This window comes from Ornithorhynchus anatinus, chromosome 4 (assembly GCF_004115215.2).
Source record: "Ornithorhynchus anatinus isolate Pmale09 chromosome 4, mOrnAna1.pri.v4, whole genome shotgun sequence".
Taxonomy (NCBI): domain Eukaryota; kingdom Metazoa; phylum Chordata; class Mammalia; order Monotremata; family Ornithorhynchidae; genus Ornithorhynchus; species Ornithorhynchus anatinus.
Genome location: NC_041731.1, coordinates 133938682 through 133957108, shown reverse-complemented (window position 1 = coordinate 133957108; position 18427 = coordinate 133938682). Strand labels below are relative to the sequence as shown.

Genomic DNA, 18427 nt, shown 5'->3' with positions numbered 1-18427 from the left:
AGAATAGGCTGTTCAAATCTTAATAGCCCCAGTGAGAAACATTTTGTACTAAGTGGAGGAGGCAGTATGTTCCGATCTCTCCTCGTGATCAGTGGATGTTCTGTGGCAATTTCTCCGAGTCCTTGTGCTTCTCCTTTGATCTCGTTTTCATTCCTACAATTAGGAAGCCAAAGCAGCAGTTCGGGAACTATTAAAGGGAGTCTGAATGTTAGGAGACTTTTTATACTTTCAGAAAAAATAAAAAGGACTTGTTGTTGAGGAAGCTAATGGTTTTGGCAGCCAGAGCGTTTTCCGAAAGGTTTTGATGTGGTCCATCATGCTTTCTCTACTCCTGTAAAGTTCAACTACTTGGGGTGTGTTTTGGTTCAAGTCGGTGGCAGAACTGAGCCTACCGGGTGAAATCAATCTGCCTCAAGGCTCCAGTTTGAAGGATGTTTTCCTTTCTCCCTTAATACTGTAATGCTTTCAGAGATCTCTTAAGGAAAAGAAACAATCAGTTCGATGCATTTTTCTTTTCCCTTGCATTATTGCTCATTTGCAATTAGTCCCTTGTAGGTTAATTTTACAGTGTGTAAATAGGAAAATTGAAACCTGAATTAGGCTTTGACTATCATGCACTGATGTTAGTAATGTGATGTTAGTGAGATGGAGCGTGGCTCAGTGGAAAAAGCCCGGGCTTCGGAGTAAGAGGTGATGGGTTCGAACCCCGGCTCTGCCACTTGTCAGCTGTGTGACTGTGGGCAAGTCACTTCACTTCTCTTTGCCTCAGTTCCCTCATCTGTAAAATGGGGATTAATTGTGAGCCTCACGTGGGACAACCTGATGACCCTGTATCTTCCCCAGCGCTTAGAACAGTGCTTGGCATGTAGTAAGTGCTTAACAAATACCAACATTATTATTAATATTTAGGGGTTTCATCTTTTTATCATTTCCTGAAAGCGTGAAATGTGAATTTCTTCGGTCTCTTCCTGTAGACTGCGAGCACTTTGTGGGCAGGGATCATGTGTGCTGTATCCTACTCTTCCAAGCACATAGTACAGTGCTCTGCACACAGTAAATGGTCAATAAATACAATTGAATGAATGAATGAATTCTCCCAAGTGCTCAGTACAGCGCTCTGCGCACAGCAAGCCCTCAATAAATACCGCTGATTGATTGAATTAACAGCATTTTTGCCCATTATCCTAACAGCCTGTGTTGCTTGAAAAAAAAAAAAATTGTCCATGTGGGCATTGGCTACTTTTTGGAAGTTGTGTTTTTGTTGAATTTATTTCATGAAATCCTGTAGAACCACCGCAGCTTCTGAAATGCTGCCAGGCCTACTGTGAATTATTATCAAACTGCATAGATTGGCACTATATAGGTTTCGAACTGTGAGTCAACAAGTAGAGTATAATAATAATAATAATAATAATGTTGGTATTTGTTAAGTGTTTAATATGTGCAGAGCACTGTTCTAAGCACTGGGGTAGATACAGGGTAATCAGGTTGTCCCACAAGAGGCTCACAGTCTTAATCCCCATTTTCCAGATGAGGTCACTGAGGCCCAGAGAAGTGAAGTGACTCGCCCACAGTCACACAGCTGACAAGCGGCAGAGCTGGGATTCGAACCCATGACCTCTTGACTCCCAAGCCCGGGCTCTTTCCACTGAGACACGCTGCTTCTCTTCTTCGCTGCTTCACTATACTATAAGTGCACGACCGTAAGGTCATTAGGGCCAGGGAATCGGTCTTCTAATTTCTTGTTTTGTATACTCCCAAGCGCTTAGAACAATACCGTGCCCACAGTAAGCCAGTTGATTGACCGATTGCACGCTAAATGACAGCAAAATTAGAATTTGGAGAACTTTTGCATCCTTGTCAGAAGGATGCTGTGGAATGTAGTGAAGGCTTCTGCATTTTCTCGTTGAAATGATAGTGCCATTTTCAGTGCCGGCATTGCTAATTACAGAGTTTCCAGCATGACACCTTCTGAGCGGAGGGAAGTCTCGAGCTAACAGTTGGCATCCTCCTAAACGGAATCACCGACACTCATTTTTCCTCCGGCACCTGCCACTACGGCGCTTGAGGACTCGCCCTCCCCCAGAGCACTTAGGGATCCATCTTGACACTCCATTGGGCGCTCCCCCACCCCCCATCGTAATTTGGTTTATTGCCTGTCTCCCCGGCTAGACTGTAAACCCCTGGAGGCCAGGAATCGCCTCTGCCAACTCTTAGGTACTCTCCCAGGCACTTAGTCCAGCGCTCTGCACAGAGTAAGCGCTCAGTAAATATACTCGATGAACCGCCTGCAAACAAAGGTTTGGAATGCCCCAGGTGGATATCTTATCTGTGGGAGCTCATAATAATAATAATGTTGGTATTTGTCAAGCGCTTACTATGTGCAGAGCACTGTTCTAAGCGCTGGGGTAGACACAGGGGAATCAGGTTGTCCCACGTGGGGCTCACAGTCTTCATCCCCATTTTACAGATGAGTTCACTGAGGCACAGAGAAGTGAAGTGACTCGCCCACAGTCACCCAGCTGACAAGTGGCAGAGCCGGGATTCGAACCCATGACCTCTGACTCCCAAGCCCGGGCTCTTTCCACTGAACGACGCATTACCTCCCACCCCATCCCTGGGCTGGCTCCCTCCTGCTTCCTTCCCCGGCTAACTCCCCGGTGAATGGCAGCCTTCTTTCATTCGTTGAGTCGTATTTATTGAGCGCTTCCTGTGTGCAGAGCACTGTGTCTCTACGAGCCTACAGGTCATGGTCTTGTAAGAGGCCACGAATGGTCCCTTAAACCGAGCGTGAACAGCTCCAGTCGCCGGGAGATGCACTTGTGAGAAGCAGCGTGGCTCAGTGGAAAGAGCCCGGGCTTGGGAGTCAGAGGTCATGGGTTCTAATCCCGGCTCTGCCGCTTGTCAACCGTGTGACTTTGGGCGAGTCACTTAACTTCTCGGTGCCTCAGTTTCCTCATCTGGAAAATGGGGGTGAAGACTGTGAGCCCCACGTGGGGCAATCTGATCACCTTGTATCCCCCCCAGCGCTTTGTACAGTGCTTGGCACATAGCGTTTAATAATAAATAATAATGTTGGTATTTGTTAAGCGCTTACTATGTGCCGAGCACTGTTCTAAGCGCTGGGGGAGATACAGGGGAATCAGGTCGTCTCACGTGAGGCTCACAGTTAATCCCCATTTTACAGATGAGGTCACTGAGGCCCAGAGAAGTGAAGCGACTCGCCCCCAGTCACACAGCTGACAAGTGGCAGAGCCGGGAGTCGAACTCAGGACCTCTGACTCCAAAGCCCAGGCTCTTTCCACTGAGCCACGCTGCTTCCCTAACAGATACCATCATTATTATTGTGAGAGGGATTGTCTCGGTGTACCATCCCTCCAAAATAAAAAGTGCTGTGGGGCTGAGGGGAGAGGTGAATAAAGGGAGCAAAGTCCAGGTGCGAGGGCGGTGAAGATGTGAGTGAGAGAAGAGGAGGTGAGGGCTTAATTTATTTCATCGTATTTATTGAGCGCTTACTATGTGCAGAGCACTGTATTAAGCGCTCGACCAGAGAAGACCTCTCGCAGAAGATTCATTCATTCAATAGTATTTATTGAGTGCTTAGTAGGTGCAGAGCACTGTACTAAGCGCTTGGAGTGTACAATTCGGCACAGATAGAGACAGTCCCTGCCCAAGAACGGGGAGAAGCAGCGTGGCTCGGTGGAAAGAGCCTGGGCTTCGGAGTCAGAGGTCACGGGTTCGACTCCCGGCTCTGCCACTCGTCAGCTGGGTGACTGTGGGCGAGTCACTTCACTTCTCTGGGCCTCAGTTACCTCATCTATAAAATGGGGATTAACTGTGAGCCTCACGTGGGACGACCTGATTACCCTGTGTCTACCCCAGCGCTTAGAACAGTGCTCTGCACATAGTAAGCGCTTAACAAATACCAACATTAAAGGGGGGAGACGCACGGCAAAGCAAAAGAGAACAAAACACAATGTCATCAAGATAAATAGAATCAAGGAGAGATACACCTTATGAACAAAATAAATAGGGCAATAAATAATATATACAAATGAGCACAGTGCTGAGGGGTGGGGGGACAAGCAGGAGGTGGGGAATGGGGAGGGGAGGAGAAGCTGGGGGAAAGGGGGGCTCAGTCTAGGAAGGCCTCCTGGAGGAGGTGAGCTCTCGATGTGCCTTCATTGAGGCTTTTTAAGTCCCCCTGTCCTTAGTACAGGATGCGCTCAGTAAGTATGAGCCCGACCCGCTCCTCCGCTCTCATTTATGCCACTATGACTGGAGTCAGGCGGGATTCACTGAGCGAAGGCGGGGCTGCCCCTGGATGATTTGGGGTTTGGCCATCAGCCCCTGCCCACAAAGCAAATGAGTCTCCTCACGTAGAGTGACCGCCTCGGCCCCCCCCCCCCCCGGACGGTCTGAAAAGCTTATTTTGGCTCCCCTACCGCGAGCGGTCCCCAAATCACACTTGGAGAACCGCTGCGGTTCTCGGTCCTTTTACTTCGCTCATGAGAAATCCTCCTCTTCACCAGATTTCCGTTCGGCGAAAACAAGAGTACATTTAGAAGTTTATCTGGGAACAGTGGACCCGATTTTGACACAGAGGCAGGGAACGCGTCCACCTGTTCTGTTTTATTGTACTCTCCCAAGCACAGTGCTCTGCACATAGTAAATGCTCAATAAATGCTGATTGATGATGATCAGAAGCTGATGATTTTTGAAAGCTATTTGTGAAATCCAGTGATCAAAAGATGTATCCCAAATTGTCCTGTGAAGGATTGTGGGCAGGGCACGTGTCTACCAAATCTCTTATAGTGTAAGAGCCTGGGCTTGGGAGTCAGAGGTCATGGGTTCGACTCCCGGCTCTGCCACTCGTCAGCTGGGTGACTGTGGGCAAGTCACTTCACTTCTCTGCGCCTCAGTTACCTCATCTGTAAAATGGGGATTGACTGTGAGCCTTACGTGGGGCAACCTGATGACCCTATATCTACCCCAGCGCTTAGAGCAGTGCTCTGCACATGGTAAGCGCTTAACAAATATCAACATTATTATTATTATACTCTCCAAAGCACTTAGCACAGTGCTGTGCACACAGTAAGCCCTGAATAAATACCACTGGGAAGCAACTCTTATAAATTATTTATTCCTAGTCACGTCTGTCTCCCCTTTAAAATTCTATGAAAAGCAGCATGGCCTCGTGGATAGAGCAGCAGCACGGCTTAGCGGAAAGAGCCCGGGCTTGGGAGTCAGAGGTCATGGGTTCTAATCCCGGCTCCGCCACTTGTCAGCTGTGTGACTTTGGGCAAACCACTTCACTTCTCTGTGCCTCATTTCCCTCATCTGTAAAATGAGGATGAAGGGACAATCTGATGACCTTGTGTCTCCCCCAGCGCTTAGAACAGTGCCTGGTACATAGTAAGCGCTTAACAAATAACGTCACTATTATTATTATTCCAAGGAGACAGCGTGCCCTATGGAAGGAGCGTGTGAGTGGAAATCAGGCGATCAGGCCTCTTGGCCCAGTTCTGCCACTGGATTGGCTGTGATCGTTTGGGCGACTCACTGAACTTTTTCCTTGCTTCATTTTTCCTGTCCCTACCTCTTAGGTTATGACGGTCTGTGTCCCATATGATTATGTTGTATCTGGCTCAGAGTTTAGCACATAGTAAGATTTTCGTACCGTAATTGTTTATCAATTAATTTTCAGTTTTTCCAATAGCAACCTAATTAGCTTGTATATATACGGATCGAAACAAGTACACAGGCATCGCTAGCATCGATAAAACGGTGTGGCTCAGTGGAAGGAGGCCGGGCTTGGGAGTCAGAGGTCATGGGTTCGAATCCCGACTCCGCCACTTGTCAGCTATGTGTCTTTGGGCAAGTCGCTTAACTTCTCTGGGCCTCAGTGACCTCATCTGTAAAATGGGGGATGAAGACTTTGAGCCCCACGTGGGATAACCTCATTACCTTGTAACTACCCCAGTGCTTAGAACAGTGCGTGGCACATAGTAAGCGCTTAACAAAGACCAACATTATTATTATTAAAATGGGGATTGAGACTGTGAGCCCCACGTGGGACAGGGACTATGTCCCAGCCGATCTGCTTGTATCCACCTCAGCGCTTAGTACATTGCCTGGCCCATAGTGAAGCGCTTAACAAATACCATAATTATTATTATACCCCAGTGCTTAGTACAGACAGTGGCCTAGAGTAAGCGCTTAAGAAAATACTATAAAAAAAGTTATATGAACATTCTCATAGAGTAGAAATTAACACTGGATCCTGCTCTCTTCATTCACCCCTCAGTCCCACAGCACTTAAAACATATCTATAATTTATTTATATTAATGTCTGCCTCCCCCTCTAGACTGTAAATTCATTGTGGGCAGGGAATGTGTCTACCAAGACTGTGGTCTTCTCCCCTGCGCTTAATACAGTGCTGTACACAAGGAAAGTGCTCAATAAATATGATTGATTGGTTAGCAGGCATTGGAAAGTTTTCAGATGTTTAAAGTGAAATGGGAAAGGTAATTTTAGACACTGCTAAAGATCTGTTAAAATAGATTAATAAGATGGCTTAAAGATATAAATAAAATTCAAAGTGGTGTATATATCATAAATGGGCCAGTTTCGTATCATAAATCTAGCCTTAATATTGGAATTCTCTGCCTGGATACTGAAAACTACTCTTCTTTGGATATAAGCTTGTGGTGTTTGCAATAATAATAATAATTGTGGTGTTTATTAAGTGCTTATGTGTCAAGCACTCTTCTTAGCACTGCAGGAGATATAAGATAATCACGTCTTCCGCGTGGCTCACAGTCAAAGTAGGAGAGAGAACAGGTACTGAATCCCTATTTTGCAGATGAGGGAATTAATTAATTTATTTCATTCATTCATTCAGTAGTATTTATTGAGCGCTTACTATGTGCAGAGCACTGTACTAAGCGCTTGGAATGTACAATTGGGCAACAGATAGAGACAATCCCTGCCCAATAACAGGCTCACAATCTAAACGGGGGAGACAAACAGCAGAGCAAAACAAAACCAGACAACATTATCAAGATAAATAGAATCATGGAGATAAACACCTCATTAACAAAATAAATAGGGTAGTAAATAATATATACACAGAAGCACACTCCACCAACAGTTGTGATTTCAAGACCCTTTTCAAAGGCCGGGACCGTGTAGCCGTCATCTGTCCTAAGGTTTTGGACCTGTCATTTTATTCAATTTTTACAAAGTCGTCTTGGGGGTTCAAATCTGGGTCTCCCTCTCACCCAAGAGACCAGATTTGGCGAGCCAGGTGAATCTAGCCTACCCCTAGCAAAGCCACGGGCTAACTTTTGTTTGGGTAGGCAGCGTTCTTGTCACTTTGCAAAGCGGGTGGGGTGGAGGGAAATATAAATGGGTGGTTTAAGTGTGGGCCGGAGGAGCCCAGAGGCGTGAGAAGCAGGGAAGAGCAGTTGTGTGTGTGAGAATGAGCCTAGATGGAAGAAACTGCTGTGACTTTTCATTTTTTTTTCCTCTGTGTTGGGAGGGGGGAGAGGGGGGACAGATACTGTTCGCTCCGTTTAAAAATACAGAAATTTTTTGTCCCACTGCTATCTAATCCACGCTACCAAAATGGCTTCCAGAGGTGAGCGGCAGGGAGACGGATGGCCTCAAAAGGTTGGGAGCAACGGTGATAACCGATGCGGGGAGGAGTGTGGTCAATGTAAGCCATTCTGGTAATTTGGAAAATATCGGCCAGTATTTACAAGAGTAAATGAGGAAAACCTAATGATGAAGATGATATTTTCGACTGGGACTTGTTTAGTATGAGGGAGGGTTGGTCAAGGGACTTCTCGCAGTTCATATGCATTGTCTGAAAGCCTTCCTCAGCTTTCGTCGTCGTCGAAAGTATCGAGGCGACATGGGTGGAGGACGTGGAACTAAGACTGTCTCTCTTTATTGCTGAATTGTACTTTCCAAGCACTTAGTACCGTGCTCTGCACACAGTAAGCGCTCAGTAAATACTACTGAATAAATGAATGACACACAGAAGAAATATGACACGGCCCTTGCCCTCCTGGGGTTTCCGCTCTAGGGCAAATCCTCTAATGTTGACTTTAACTGACAAAAATACAGTTATGGAAAGTGTGCAGTGAGTTGGCATAACAAACACAGGTTGATAAACCAGGCTATAAATGGCTAGAAACGGATCAAGGATTAAGAAAATGAGGTAATATAAATGTTATTGTGCACTGAACTCCAAACTTTTTATTTTTGCAGACTTGCTCTAGGCTCCAGTTCATTTTGTTGACTAGTGATTTGCTTATGATACTTGAATCCAGGAAATTCTTAATGATTGTTTTTTTCCAAGACTATAATGCATCTGTTTAACTCTGTTTTTATGGTGATAGACTAAGCTGTAAAGTATGGTGGTCAACGTGCTTACTTAACCACAGTGAACAACTAGCTTGGTTTTGCATAATCACATTAGGATGTTTATATTCACGTATAACTTCCTTTCCACAAAATGAGAAAATAAATAATTAATTATGCATAGGTAAGGCACAGGTACGAATCTTCAGTAATGTTGTTTTCGAACATGAAGGTCAGGTATATAATTACAAAATATTCTGGGGCATCAAGGCCCCAGAAACCCACAGAGAGGGACCAGAGTGTCTTGTTTTGCCATTTACAGGGTCTTTGACCCAGGGATGTGAGTTGCTTTTTGAGTTTTATGTTTGGATCCAGGCAGATGTAACTTCAGCCAATCAGTCACACAAAGAGAAGCAAGGAGCAAAATCGTGAAAGGCTTACGGCAACCATCGCTCAAGTAGGCCATGTTTTTTTGTACTGAAAATGAGCCGTCATTCCCACTTCCATGGTGGAACTTCAGTCACGTGTTCCTGGTCCAGTCTGGGCCATGTGGATTTAGGATTTCTCATTGTCGCTTAGTCAAGTGCGTGAGGGAGGGACTGTAGGCGGGCAGTGTGTCTGTTTATTGTTGAATTATAGTCTTCCAAGCCCTTAGTACCGTGTTCTTCATGCAGTAAGCGCTCAATAAATATGATTGAATGGATACCGTACTATCTGTCGCGAGCCCCCCTGGTTCGTACCAGCCGGGACCCTCCTGAAACCGGGGAAGCCTCGGTGACACGTAGTAAAGTCAGACCACACCTCCGATCACCAAGGTTACCGTGGAAGGTTTCTTACTTGGTTTTACCAGCGTGCAAGGGAGTAATACATACACACACTCACGTAGTCCACTCCTCCAAGCGGCCGGTACCCGTCTGCTGGTCAAGGGAGCCCGTTCTGCCGATGCTTCATCTTTCCGCTTCCAAGCGCCGCTGCCTTCTGCTGTTTTCGGGTGCTGCCTTCCTGCTGCTTCAAAGCTTGCAGCCCTCTGCGCGCTTCTGCTCCAGGTGCTCTCCTCTGCTCGGTGCCTCCCTTCTTCTCTTGCTGCTTCAGCTCCACGTCCTTCCCCCGGCTTCTCTGCCAACCTCTGTGTGGGCCTCCAAAATGAGCGCCTTTTCTCTGCTTCAGGCGGCGCAGCTGGGGCTCTACTTGACAGTCGAGTGGTCCAGGACCGTTACCCGGGTAGAACAGGGAGAGAAGGCCCCACGTCCCTCCGTGCTCCGCCCCCAAAGGCCAGCAATCGCCTGTCCCAGGTAGAGCCCCTCCGTGCTTTTGTGAGTCTTTTCCTCGTTGTTGTTCACGGGATCACAGACAGTCACTAATCAGGTAGCTTGTTGTGGGCTCACCACACTGGCGATGGATAGTGTATTGTGATGACGATGATGTATTCGTTAACTGCTGACTATATGTCAATCACTGTTCTGAGTGCTGGGGTAGATGCGAGATAATCAGGTTGGACGCCGTCCCGGTCCCAGATAGGCCTCACAGTCTAGGAGGGAGAAAAGAGGTGTTTAATCCCCATTTTACAGTTGAGGAAACTGAGGCAGAGCGAACGTAAGTGACTTGTCCAGTGTCACCCGGCAATCAAGTGGAAGACCTGGGACGTGCACCTAGTTGGCCTGTGGAATCAGCCCCAAAGGCTCTGACGTTAAGATGTCCACTTAATTGCTGGACAGATTCTCAGGCCTTTCACCCCCTCAGTCGCTGGGATTTGTCGTGTTCTCCCGGCCTTGGACTAGGTCCCTGGGATGCAAGGACTAGGGCTGAAGGCCGAGGCAAACCAAAAGCCGAACGGGCCGCGCCAGGCCCGGTCCGGGTGACACCTTGAAGTCCCCCTTTCAGGAGTCCTGTTCTGGAAGGGCACGGGTACTGCCTTGTTTTGGTCACCATCCGACACCTCTTCGATTATCATCCTGACTGCAGGGACCACAACTCTCAGCACCCCATGGGGCACTTGCTCCCATTCATTCATTCGGTCGTATTTATCGAGCGCTTACTGTGTGCAGAGCACTGGTGCTAAGCACTTGGAAGGTACAATTCAGCAATAAAGGGAGACGATCCCTGCCCACACCGGGCTTTTTTTACGGTCTCGAGAGGGAGAGACAGACATCATAATAACTAAACGGGCATCAATATAAATAAATAGAATTATATACATAAGGGGGGGGGGAGCAAAGGAAGCGAGTTGGGATGATGCGAAAGGGAGGAGGAGCTGAGAAGAAAGGGGCCTTAATTTTAAAGACCACTTGGAGGAGGTGCGCCTTCAGTAGGGCTTTGAAGAGGGGGAAGAGTGTGCCCAGGGTAAGCAAACCCCAGCCAGTCTGGCTTGGGAGTCAAGGGGCTTTGGTCCAGGCCCCGTGGCTGGGTTTTGGGTTTTTGGCCTCTCAAGGACACCCCTCCCTCTTTCCCACCCTTTTTCTCCCCCTCCCTCCTTCCCAGCCTTCTAGGGTGGTTCAAGGAAGCTGGAGAGCCTGGACAAGCTGGTGGCATGTGAGCAGTTCGTCCAGTGCTCCGCACCCAGGGTAAATTCTATAATAATAATGTTGGTATTTGTTAAGCGCTTACTATGTGCAGAGCACCGTTCTAAGCGCTGGGGGAGATACAGGGTCATCAGGTTGTCCCACGTGAGGCTCACAGTTAATCCCCGTTTTACAGATGAGGTAACAGGCCCAGAGAAGTGAAGTGACTTGCCCACAGTCACCGAGCTGACAGGTGGCAGAGCCGGGATTCGAACCCATGACCTCTGGCTCCCAAGCCCGGGTTCTTTCCACTGAGCCACGCTGCTTCTCTATAACTACGATGACTGCCATTACATCCACCACCGTTGTGTGAGGGGGTGAGGTAGAAGAGGATCAAGGGCCTCAGCCCCCAAGATAGAACACGCACACTATTCGGTCAGTCAGTCAGGCGTATTTATTGAGCGCTTACTGCAGGCAGAGCACTGTACTTAAGCTCTTGGGAGAGTTCGACCCGAGAGACCAAACCCTCCCTGCCTGCATGAACGTATCCTATCCCTCTATCCCTTTCCAGCCCTGTCATGCCGAACGGTCCAAACTCCCCCTGGGGTACCAAAATCCACCCCTTCCCCCCCTCTAGACTGTAAGCTCACTGCGGGCGGGGAATGTGTCTGTCAGATTGTAATATCGTAGTCTCCCAAGCGCTTAGTACAGTGCTCTGCACAAAGTAAGGACTCAATAAATATATTTGATGACTAACAATCCAGGCTGCATTAATACTATTAAGAAGTAGGAGTACCCATCTGGAGTAGGGTGAATTATGTTCATTCAATAGTATTTATTGAGCGCTTACTATGTGCAGAGCACTGTACTAAGCGCTTGGAATGAACAAGTCGGCAACAGATAGAGACGGTGCCTGCCCTTTGACGGGCTCACGGTCTAATCGGGGGAGACGGACAGACGAGAACGATGGCAATAAATAGAGTCGAGGGGAAGAACATCTCGTAAAAACAATGGCAGTTAAATGGGGGTAAACACTCCTGTGTCTGTGCATCTTCTAATTTCTCAGGGTGTTATGTTTTTGTATTTGTTGCGGTATTTAATCTCAAAGAGCAATCGGTCAGCCGTAAAAAGTCTCCCCCCTTTTTCCCTCTGCTCCCTCTACCCCCCCTTCACCTCTCCGCAGCTAAACCCTCTTCTCCCCGCTTTTCCCTCTCCTCCCCCCCCTCCCGTCCCACCCCCTCAGCACTGTACTCATCCGCTCAACTGTATATATCTTCATCACCCTATTTATTTTATTTTGTTTAATGAGATGTACATCACCCTGATTCTATTTATTTGCCATTGTTTTTATGAGATGTTCTTCCCCTTGACTCTATTTATTGCCACTGTTCTTGTCTGCCCGTCTCCCCGGATTAGACCGTAAGCCCGTCAGAGGGCAGGGACTGTCTCTATCTGTTGCCGATTTGTCCATTCCAAGCGCTTAGTACAGTGCTCTGCACATAGTAGGCGCTCAATAAATACTATTGAATGAATATTGAGCACTTATTGTGTGCGGAGCACTGTACTAAGCAGTTGGAGGAGTACAATACAGCAGAATAGTTAGGTACAAGGCGCTTAAAGTGCAAGGGGATGATAAACCAGGAGACATGAAAGAACTGTGAAGTTTAAATTTCAGTCATCGGTCTTGGGGAAAAAATACATGTTAAAAGATTGCCGCGTAAAGGAGGAGCCAGGCTTTGTTTTTACGTTCTCAAAGATGCTCATAAAGCCTGTGGGAACTAAGTAATAATAATAATAATAATGTTGGTATTTGTTAAGCGCTTATTATGTGCCGAGCACTGTTCTAAGCGCTGGGGTAGACACAGGGGAATCAGGATGTCCCACGTGGGGCTCACAGTCTTAATCCCCATTTTACAGATGAGGTAACTGAGGCACAGAGAAGTTAGGTGACTTGGCCACGGTCCCACAGCAAACAAGCGGCAGATCCGGTATTCGAACCCATGACCTCTGGCTCCAAAGCCCGGGCTCTTTCCACTCAGCCACACTGATAATAATAATAATGTTGGGATTTGTTAAGCGCTTACTATGTGCCGAGCACTGTTCTAAGCACTGGGGTAAACACAGGGGAATCAGGATGTCCCACGTGGGGCTCACAGTCTTAATCCCCATTTTACAGATGAGGTAACTGAGGCCCAGAGAAGTTAAGTGACTTGCCCACAGTCACACAGCTGACAAGTGGCAGAGCTGGGATTCGAACTCATGACCTCTGACTCCAAAGCCCGTGGTCTTTCCACTGAGCTACGCTGCTTCTCTCCCCTCCCCGCCCTTGGAAACACTGTATCTAACATTAATTTCCCCACTGTCCAGAATTTCTGTGTTTCTGACATAGATAACATCGTTATTTTTCATGGGCTATAAACTTTTCACTTGTGGAAGGAAGAGGAAGCAAAGAAAGCCATTTTGCTCGGGTTAGGATAGGATGCAGATTCGAGGGAGGAAAGGAATGAGAAAGCTTCCTTCCTTCCTGGTTATTGTTAACTCTTCTGAGGTGCCAATTTTTTATCTTTACCATTTATTGACAAAATATATTGAGGTTTATAAGTATGAATGCTTGAGAACAACTGCACGTTGGAGAAATTCAATTAACTAGTAAACCTAACTGACTTCCACCACTGGCCTTTGGAAATTTGAAATCTATAAACAGCACTTTTCAAAAAACGGCCAAATTTCGAATTGGCAGCTCTCACAGGAATGCAGCAAAGTTCTTAGGTGTACGACCCATTTTTCTCACACTTATCTTCTTTAGCTGTTTTGTCTTTTAAAGACTGCTTTATACTGAGCAACAAGAATTTTAAAAGTAGCAGCCGAAACGTTTTGTTTCAGCTATGAGAGTCGCCGAAGCCATGAAATGCAACGGCTCCGTCTCGATCCCAAGCAGTAAACAGTTATGAGCCAGAGACCTGGAAAATATTTGTCCAGGTTAATGTTTGCGTGACATTGTGGGGAAACGCATGTAAGACATTAGAGAGGTAGGGAAGCAGCCCGGCCTTGCGGATTGAGCCCGGGCCTGGGAGGCAGAAGGACCTGGGTTCCGATTCTGGCTCCGCCACTTCTCTGCTGTGCGGGGCCCTGGGCAAGTCCCTTCCTTTCTCTGTGCCTCAGTGACTTCATCTGTAAAATAGAGACTAAGGCTGTGGGCCCCGTGTGGGACAGGGACTCTGTCCAACCTGATAGGGGGTAGATACAAGCTAATCAGGTTGGACACAGTCCCTGTCCCACGTGGGGCTCACAGTCTTCATCCCCCTTTTACAGATAAGGTCAGTGAGGCACGGAGAAGTGACTTCCCCAAGGTCACACAGCAGACAAGCGGGAGAGCTTCGGACTCCCAGGCCCGGACTCTATCCCCCAGGCCGCGTGCCGCCGCTTTTTCTCTTCACAGCGGAGCCTCTGAGGGCTTTGCGGGCACCCTCCGGTGCCCGGGCCTGGTTCAAGTGAAGCGCGTGGCCCCAGGGCGAGGATCTGAATCGGAGGGAAGGCGCCGCGGCTCCAGACGGCCAGCGATGATGTCTTCCCACCAACCCCACAAGCTCCTAGGGCTCCTCCGCGTAAACCACTGAAGATGCTGAGCCCCGCCAGGAGGAACGGCTTAAGGATCATAATCCGGACACCGTCCCTGGCTCAGAGAGGGAGGTTCCCACTTTAAGTTGGGGAAGCTAAATGGTCATGTTCCTTAAACATGAGCAACACCGGTGTCGAGGACTGCCCCCACCCCACGATTCCTCCAAGCACTGTGTCGTTGGACTCTCCGACTGGATGGACCAGGAGTGACATTTTTTCTGGTCAGTGCTGCTCTAGAGGGGCATGGGAGGGTAGGAAGGTGGGCAGAAAAGCTTGGGGAGGGGGTGAAAGGAGGGAAATCGGAGTGGGACCCCTCCCCATCTGGAGATTTTTAGCCTTTATCCCTTTCCCGCCTCTCCCCCACCATTCATTCATTCATTCAGTGGTATTTATTGAACGCTTACTATGTGCAGAGCAGCGTGGCCTAGTGGAAAGAGCCTGGGCTTGGGAGTCAGAGGTCATGAGTTTGAATCCCAGCTCTGCCACTTGTCAGCTGTGTGACTGTGGGCAAGTCACTTAACTTCTCTGTGCCTCAGTTACCTCATTACAGCATCACAGTTACCTTGTGAGCCCCAAGTGGAACAACCTGATTACCCTGTATCTACCCCAGCGCTTAGAACAGTGCTCTGCACATAGTAAGCGCTTAACAAATACCAACATTATTATTATTATCACTGTACTAAGCGCTTGGAATGGACAAATCGGCAACAGATAGAGACAGGCAGACAAGAACAATGGCAATAAATAGAGTCAAGGGGAAGAACATCTCACCGTCAGCCACTCCGTGATCGGAGAGTTGGACGGGAGCCCCCCCCAAGGGACGTGGGGGAGACTGGACCAGAGAGATGGGCAGAGAGGATGACGGGGCGCGGGAGGGAGTGAGGGAGGCCACGGGGAGTGGGAGAGGCTCCTTTTCGAGAGGGGCAGCCACCAAAATGGTATTGGAGGCGTCTGGGTGTACGGCCCCCGGGGAGGCCGGAAACCGGAGCCGTGAATCCGTGAAGGGCCGGCGCTTCACCGCTCTCCCCTGCCCGCCAGGCCCGGGCTCCCGCAGACTGAGCAGAAGCTGGAGTTTCGGGATAGCTTCCCAACTCCTGGAACGTTGTTAAGTCTTTGACTGTCGGACCAGGGAAGGCATTGCCGGAGCTTTTGAAATGCTCACCTCCCCGTCTTGCCCGCCGTTGTTCTTAACGGGATAGCGTGTAACGTGACCCGACGCTCTCCTGTGACCTGATTATCTCCTATCTACCCCAGGGCTAACTACAGTGCTGGGCACACAGTCAGCGCTAAGCAAATACCGCAATTTCTGTTATTATCCAAGTAGACCTTGAGCCCCGTGGGAGATCCCATACTGAGCTCCCCCCTTTTTCCCTCTGCTCCCTCTACCCGCCCCCCTTCACCTCTCCCCAGCTAAACCCTCTTCTCCCCTCTTTCCCTCTCCTCCTCCCCCTCTCCCTTCCCCTCGGCACCATACTCGTCCGCTCGACCGTCTATATCTTCATCACCCTATTTATTTTGTTTAATGAGATGCACATCACCCTGATTCTATTTATTTGCCATTGTTTTTATGAGACGTTCTTCCCCTCGACTCTATTTATCGCCATCGTTCTCGTCTGCCCGTCTCCCCCGATTAGACCGTAAACCCGTCAATGGGCAGGGATGGTCTCGATCTGTGGCCGATTTGTCCATTCCAAGCGCTTAGTCCAGTGCTCTGCACACAGTAAGCGCTCAATAAATACTATTGAATGAATGAATGAATCTGATTATCGGGTATCAACCCCGGCGCTTAGACGAGTGCTTGGCACCTAGTAAGTGCTTAACAAATGAGCCAGTTTTTATAAAGCAAAAGCAACAGATCAGATCTCACTCACGCGTGTGTGTTGCTAGGCTTCCGAACCCGTCCCCCCCTTAGATTGGGGACCTCTCTCTTTGGGCCAGGGCAGGTGTGTTTGGAGCCGGGTCCCCGACTAGCTGTAGTGGATGCCCCTCATCCCGCTGTGTGGTGTCTGATGAGCATCGGCTTCACAGCCTCTTCAGTTGTGTCCCCTCTCTGCTTTCATCCACCCCGATTCAAAAGCTTTTCCATTCCTCTGGTCGTCTTCCTTGTCCTGCTCCGGCCCATCTCCAACTCCATTCCGCCTTCCGACACATCCGTCAAATGATCCTCAGTTCCAGACGTCGGGGCGCCGGCGTTTTTGGAGTGTGGCAAACCTGCGCCTCTCTTTTGGTTTTCTATCCCTTCCGGATGTTAGTCTTTGATTAGCCTTTTGGTGGCTGCTGCACATAGAGAAGCAGCGTGGCACAGTGGAACGAGCGTGGGCTTGGGAGTCAGAGGTCACGGGTTTGAATCCAGGCCCTGCCACTTGTCAGCTGTAGGCGAGTAACTTCTCTGTGCCTCAGTTCCCTCATCTGTAAAATGGGGATGAAGACTGTGAGCCTCCCGTGGGACAACCTGATGACCCTGTATCTCCCCCAGCGCTTAGAACAGCGCTCAGCACATAGTAAGCGTTTAACAAATACCAACATTATTATTGATCCACTGACCAAAAAAAAACACACCAAAAAACCAGTCACCAGGTACTCCCTAAGCTTTCCCAAGTTGAGAACTCATCTGTTCTCTTCCATCTTCCGTTCCCCAAGTTCTACCTGGCCACCGAACTGACCTTTCCTGCCCGCAACATACCCATAATAATAATAATAATGTTGGTATCTGTTAAGTGCTTACTATGTGCAGAGCACCGTTCTAAGTGCAGGTGGAGATACAGGGGAATCAGGTCGTCCCACGTGAGGCTCACAGTTAATCCCCATTTTACAGATGAGGTAACTGAGGCCCAGAGAAGTGAAGTGACTCGCCCACGGTCACGCAGCTGACAAGTGGCAGAGCCGGGAGTCGAACCCATGACCCGGAAAGAGCCCGGGTTTGGGAGTCCGGGGTCATGGGTTCGAATCCCAGCTCTGCCACTTGTCTGCTGCGTGACCGTGGGCGAGTCACTTCACTTCTCTGGGCCTCAGTTACCTCATCTGTAAAATGGGGATTAAAACTCTGAGCCTCACGTGGGACAACCTGATGACCCTGTATCTACCCCAGCGCTTAGAACAGTGCTCTGCACATAGTTAAGTGCTAAACAAATCCCAACATTATTACCCAGCGCTTAGTACAGTGCCTGGCACATGGTGAGCACTTAAATATTATCATTTTTATCAGTAACTCTATTATATTGTACTCTCCCAAGTGCTTAGGACAGTGCCGTGCACACAGTAAATAGGAGGGCGAAGAGGTAGTATTTGGATCCCCGTTTTACAGCTGAGGTAAGTGAGGCACAGGGAAATTGTGACTTGCCCAGGATCTCACAACAGGCAAGTGGCAGAGGTGGAATTGGAACCCAGGTCCTCCGACTCCCGGGCCCGTGCTCTCTATCGACCGGGCCACGCCGCTTCCCTTTTCTGTGGTCAGGGTGCCTCAAAACGTTGTTGGGAGTCTTTGCAGGGAGTAAGTGTTCCCCCTCAACAGTCTCCAGCCAGTCATCTCATTTATTCTTCCAACGTTCCGCGATCATTCAGAAAAACAGACGAGGATTCTCCTTCCCATTTAACGATTGCCACACTGACTCAAGTGGCTCGGCTCCGCTACGAGAAATCAAGCGGACGATGCCTGGGGTTTCCTCCGCTGGTAATGGCTCCGGCGGCTCCTACTCTACCCTAAACCTCCTCGACCTCTCAGCTGCCTTTGACACTGTCGACCATCCCCTCCTCCACACTTTATCCAACCTTGGCTTCGCGGACTCCGTCCTCTCCCAGCTCTCCTCTTATCTCTCTCCGTTGGTTCTCGGTCTCCTTCGCGGGCTCCTCCTCCCCCTCCCATCCTCTAACTGTTGGAGTTCCTCCAGGGTCGGTTCTCGGTCCCCTTGTGTCCTCCAGCTATACTCAGTCCCTCGGTGAA

The 18427-nt window shown here is 48.8% G+C and overlaps 1 protein-coding gene across 15 annotated transcripts in view; it reads left to right on the top strand.

Moving 5' to 3' along the window:
• The window catches only part of ADD1 (adducin 1), a 105030-nt gene that overhangs the window by 3618 nt on the left and 82985 nt on the right, over positions 1–18427 (top strand). The window lies entirely within an intron of this gene.